At 39.7% G+C, this 6,188-nt stretch overlaps 1 non-coding gene across 1 annotated transcript; it reads left to right on the plus strand.

Annotated features, from left to right (window-relative positions):
- Nucleotides 1–5,515: 5,515 nt before the first annotated feature.
- LOC131654374 (small nucleolar RNA R71) lies at nucleotides 5,516–5,622 on the plus strand. The gene has a single exon (XR_009299415.1). It is a non-coding gene; the product is annotated as a small nucleolar RNA R71 (small nucleolar RNA).
- Nucleotides 5,623–6,188: the final 566 nt, after the last annotated feature.

A 6,188-nucleotide genomic window follows, 5' to 3' on the forward strand; every position in this document is an offset into this window, starting at 1 on the left:
AAACTGATATTCTAGTCCAAAGAGTCGAAAGAGGATAACTCCTTTCCTCAATCCTTGTCCACAGTTAGGCAGGTAAGTCAAAGAGCTCAGGAATTCCAGAGTGAGCTTTCGGTAGGTACTAAACTTGCAGAACAGGTGAGAACCGGTCCAACCGATTTGGTTCAGCAAGTGCATGACGCTTTCTGCGATGCCTAATCTTTCCATAGTCGGGTGGTGAGGATAGCGAGTCAAATCCATTTGTCTCTCAGCTAGCTTAGCATATCTCGCTTCTTGTCCTCTACCACGGAATATAACTTCCATATTGTCAACTTCTTGCATCTTGATGAGTTTGTAGTTAAGTAAGCCTATAAGTTGAAAAATATGAAAATTAAGTTAGAACTAGGCTAGTTTTGTTTAAAAGGAAAAATAAAAAGAAAATTAAAATTAAAGGTGAAACAAATTATAATAATAATTATAATTATAAAAAGGAGAGATTTTTACGATTTAAAAATAGCGGTTATAATTATAGTAATTATTATAAGATATAGAGAAAAACATAAAAACAAAAATAGGAAATTAAAGTAATTCAAAAATAGAATAGAATATTTTAAATAAAAATAAAAATAAAAAATTGTGGGTTGTCTCCCACCAAGCGCTTTGTTTTATGTCGTAAGCTCGACGATTTAAATAAAGATCATTTTTCAGAATGAGCGGGCAGCTCGTCGAGTTTAAAAATCTGAACGTTTTCATCGTGTTCGAGATGATGGTAATACTTAAGACGTTGCCCATTTACGACAAAAGGTTTGACGGTTTCTCCTTTGATTTCTATCGCTCCGCTCGGAAATATGTTAGTAATTTCGAAAGGACCAAACCATCTAGATCGTAACTTTCCAGGAAATAATTTTAGTCTAGAATTAAATAATAGTACTTTATCGCCTATGCTAAAAATTTTCCTAGATATACGCTTGTCGTGCCATTTTTTCGTTCTTTCCTTATAGATTTTGGCGTTTTCGTAAGCGTCTTGTCTAAGTTCGTCTAATTCATTTATGTCTAGAAGTCGTTTTTTACCGGCAGTAGTGTAATTTAAATTTAAATTCTTAATGGCCCAATAGGCTTTATGTTCTAATTCTACCGGAAGGTGGCATGATTTTCCATAAACGAGTTTGAATGGGGTGGTTCCAATTGGAGTTTTGAAAGCTGTTCTATAAGCCCATAAAGCTTCATTTAACTTGGATGACCAATCCTTTCTAGATATAGCAACAGTTTTCTCCAATATTTGCTTTATTTCTCGGTTGGACACTTCTACTTGTCCGCTTGTTTGTGGATGGTATGGTGTAGCTATTCGATGATTTACTCCATATTTTCGAAGGAGTTTTTCAAGGATTCTTGAAATGAAATGAGATCCACCATCGCTAATTACCAGTCTTGGTACACCAAACCTAGGAAAGATAACGTTTTTGAAGAGCTTAATCACTACTCGTGTGTCGTTTTTGGAGAAGCGATAGCTTCTATCCACTTTGAAATGTAATCGACAGCTACGAGTATATATTTATTTCCGAATGATGATGGAAACGGACCCATAAAGTCTATTCCCCAGACGTCAAATATTTCTACTTCTAGGATGCCTTTTTGAGGCATTTCGTCATGTCTCGAGATATTTCCGGTTCGTTGGCATCTATCACAATTTAATATGGCAAAGTAAACGTCTTTCCATAGGTTGGGCCAAAAGAGTCCGGATTGGAGGATTTTGGCGCAGGTTCTAGATGTGCTATGGTGTCCTCCACATGGTGCTGAATGATAATGTGTTATTATACTTCCTATTTCTTCCTCGGGTACACAACGTCTAAAGATTCCATCGGGGCCTCTTTTGAAAAGGAGGGGGTCGTCCCAATAGTAATGTTTTAGGTCGTGGAAGAATTTCTTCTTCTGTTGGTAACTTAGATCAGGAGGAAGTACACCAGCAGCTAGGTAATTTACGAAGTCCGCATACCAAGGTGTGGCAGAGTGGGCTAAAGCTACTTCTACGAAGTTGTTGGACTCAATGGTTGGATGGTATGGTTCTATTTTGTTAGCTTCCAACTGAGCGATGAGTCTTTCATAAGGGAAATCATCATCGATTGGTACTTGTTCGGGTTTCAGATTTTCGAGTCAAGAGAGGTGTTCTGCTACGACATTTTCGGTTCCCTTTTTATCTTTAATTTCTAAGTCGAATTCTTGTAATAAAAGGATCCATCTTAACAATCTAGGCTTGGCGTCTTTCTTGGTTAAAAGGTACCTAATAGCGGCGTGGTCAGTGTATATGATTATTTTAGCTCCTACCAGGTAGGAACGGAATTTATCTAATGCGAATACGACAGCTAATAGTTCCTTTTCTGTCGTGGCGTAGTTCATTTGGGCTTCGTCTAGGGTTCTACTCGCATAGTATATGACATGTAGTTTCTTATCTTTTCTTTGCCCTAGAACAGCTCCTACAGCATAATCGCTTGCGTCGCACATTATTTCGAAAGGTTCACTCCAGTCGGGAGGTTGCATAATCGGTGCAGAGATTAATGCTTGTTTAAGTGTTCGGAATGCTTCAGTGCATTTGTCGTCAAAAATGAATTCGGCATCTTTCATCAGTAATTCAGTTAAGGGCTTGGTTATTTTAGAGAAATCCTTAATAAAACGTCGGTAAAAACCAGCGTGTCCTAGAAAACTTCTTATTTCTCTAACTGTTTTGGGAGGTTGAAGGTTTTCGATGATTTCGATTTTTGCTTTATCTACTTCGATCCCTCTATCGGATACGATGTGTCCAAGTACGATTCCTTGTCGAACCATGAAATGGCATTTTTCCCAATTAAGTACTAGGTTAACGCTTACACATCGTTTGAGTACCAATTCAAGGTTTTCTAAGCATGATTCAAAACTTCCTCCACAGACAGAGAAGTCGTTCATAAAGACCTCCATTATTCCATCCAGGAAATCGGCAAATATTGCCATCATGCATCTCTGGAAGGTTGCGGGTGCATTGCAAAGTCCGAAAGGCATTCGTCTATAGGCGAACGTACCATAAGGACAGGTAAACATGGTCTTTTCTTGGTCGTCAGGGTGAATAGGAATTTTGAAGAATCCGGAGTATCCATCCAGATAACAGAAATGTGAGTGTTTAGCTAGGCGTTCGAGCATTTGATCTATGAATGGTAAAGAGAAGTGATCCTTGCGAGTGGCTTTGTTTAACTTCCTATAGTCAATGCACATTCTCCATCCAGTTTGGGTACGTTGTGCTACAGATTCGCCTTTTGCATTAGTGATTACAGTAACTCCTCCTTTCTTCGGTACGACATGAACAGGACTAACCCATTTACTATCAGATATTAGATATATGATTCCGGCTTCTAACAACTTTTGGATTTCCTTTTTAACCACATCGCTCATAATGGGGTTTATTCGTCTTTGATGCTCCCTAGAGGTTTTGCAATCTTCTTCGAGCATAATGCGATGCATACAGAGGGAAGGACTTATTCCTTTCAGATCCGATATGTTATATCCTAGAGCGGTTGGGTATTTTCTTAGGACAGTGAGTAGTTTTTCAGTCTCGGTTTGTCCTAAATCGGCGTTAACTATGACGGGTCGGTTAAGTTCTTCGTCTAGGAATTTGTACCTAAGGTCAGTAGGTAGTGTTTTAAGTTCTATAGCAGGTTTCTTAGGTCCAGTTATAGGATCAGGAGTTAATGCTAAACATTCACTCAGGTGGTTATCTTGATATTCCCCACGCCAGTTGTCATCTTCAAAAATAGGCGGTATAGGAATTCTTAGGATCTCGGTTTCCTTATGTGGCTCGGATTTTATTTCATCTACACACTCGTCGATTATGTCGGCAGAGCAGCATGTGTCAATTATAGAAGGTGCCTTTAGGAATTGAGAGAGAATGAATTCAATTTTCTCTTCTCCGACTTCGAAGGTAAGCTTTCCTCGTTTAACGTCTATAATTGCACCAGCGGTTGCTAAGAATGGTCTTCCTAATATGATCGGGATGTTAGAATCTTCTTGGATATCCATTATGATGAAGTCGGTTGGGATGTAGAATTGACCTACACGCACAGGGATATTTTCTAACATTCCTACAGGGTATTTAACTGAACGGTCAGCTAGTTGAAGAGACATTCTCGTTGCCTTAAGCTCACCCAGATTTAGTTTCTTACAGGTTGAAAGAGGCATCAAACTAACACTAGCTCCTAAGTCGCACAAGGCTTTTTCTATAATAGTCTATCCTATTACGCAGGGTATGGAAAAGCTACAAGGATCTTTTAGTTTGGGAGGCATGTTATTTTGGATGATAGCGCTACATTCAGCGGTAAGTGTTACAGTTTCGTTATCCTCGAGTTTCTTTTTGTTTGATAGAATTTCTTTCAAGAATTTAGCGTACGAAGGCATCTGAGTTATAGCTTCTGTGAAAGGTATGGTTATGTTTAATTATTTCAGAAGTTCTACAAATTTTTTAAATTGCGCTTCGGTTTTGGATTTAGCTAACCTCTGAGGGTAAGGAATTGGTGGCTTATAAGGTGGTGGTGGTGGAACGTAAGGTTTTTCTTTTTCAGGTTCCACTTCAGTGTTGTTCTCATTGGGCTTAGCAGTTTGGTCATCAGTTGATGTCCTTTTGGTTTCCTTTGGCTTTTGTTGTGACATGGGTGTGTTTTGAGTTCTAGGATCGATAGGTCCATCGTAGTTCGTTCCACTTTGTAGTGTTATCGTGTTCACATGTCCTTTAGGATTAGGTTGTGGTTGAGCAGGAAACGTGCCAGCAGGGGCAGCAGTAGGTGCTTGTTGTTGAGCTACTTGTGAAATTTGAGTTTCTAACATGTTGTTATGTGTAGCTAAAGTATCTACTTTGTTTGATAATTGTTTTAGTTGCTCACTATTGTGGATGTTTTGATTTAGGAAGTCCTTGTTGGTTTGTTATTGGGAAGCTATAAAGTTTTCCATCATGATTTCTAGGTTCGACTTCCTAGGGGCGTTTTGAGCAGCTACAGGCGCTTTTTGATAGCCAGGTGGGATAGCAGGTGCTTGTCCAGGCGCGTACAATGCATTGTTGTTCTTATACGAAAAGTTTGGGTGGTTCTTCCATCCAGGGTTGTACGTGTTAGAATAAGGGTTTCCTTGAGCATAGTTTACTTGATCAGATGGGATACCAGTCAAGAGTTGACATTCGGAAACTGCGTGTCCAGTTAATCCACAAATTTCGCAGTTAGGTGCTACGGCAGCCGCGGTGGCTGAAGGAGTGATGGTTAAGTTTTCAATCTTTTGAGTTAAAGCGTCTACTTTAGCGTTAACGCGGTCTATACCACTTACTTCGTACATTCCTCCTTTGGTTTGGGTTTTCTCTAGAGTGGCTCGTTCTCCACCCCATTGATAATGGTTTTGTGCCATGTTCTCTATGAGGTTGTATGCTTCATCATGGGGTTTGTCCATTAATGCTCCGCTAGCAGCAGCATCTATAGTCATTTTAGTGTTATAAAGTAGACCACCATAGAAAGTATGGATGATCAGCCATGGTTCGAGTCCATGATGAGGGCATAGTCTAAGCATGTCCTTGTATCGTTCCCAAGCTTCGAAGAGTGATTCGTTATCTTTTTGGGTAAATCCGTTGATTTGACCTCTTAGCATAGCGGTTTTGCTAGGCGGAAAATATCTAGCTAAGAATACTCTCTTTAATTCGTCCCATGTAGTTATGGAATTAGAAGGTAGGGATTGAAGCCACGCTCTAGATCTATCTCTCAAGGAGAAAGGGAAGAGACGTAATCGAATAGCTTCGGAACTAATGTTGTTAGCTTTGACAGTGTCGGCATATTGGACGAACACGGATAAATGGAGGTTGGAATCCTCTGCGGGGCTTCCAGAGAATTGGTTCTGTTGAACAGCTTATACCAACGAAGGTTTCAGTTCGAAATTGTTCGCCTCAATCGCAGGTGGTGCGATGCTTGAGTGCGGTTCAGCGCGTGAAGGAGCGGCATAGTCTCTAAGAGGACGAATAGCAGCCATCTCTAACTTCGGGGTAATTTGATTGATTTGATCAGTAAATATCAATTCCTGATTAATCGAAATTGGTGCTACTTCAAGAAGATTGTGAGCTCGACGTTTGACGTTAATAAAACGTTCGATCTCGTTAATTCGCTGTATTAAATCTCCTCCTTGTGAACGAGTATTTGGAATACAATCGTTCAAAAAGAAAG

This window comes from Vicia villosa, linkage group LG2, assembly GCF_029867415.1.
Source record: "Vicia villosa cultivar HV-30 ecotype Madison, WI linkage group LG2, Vvil1.0, whole genome shotgun sequence".
Classification (NCBI taxonomy): Eukaryota; Viridiplantae; Streptophyta; class Magnoliopsida; order Fabales; family Fabaceae; genus Vicia; species Vicia villosa.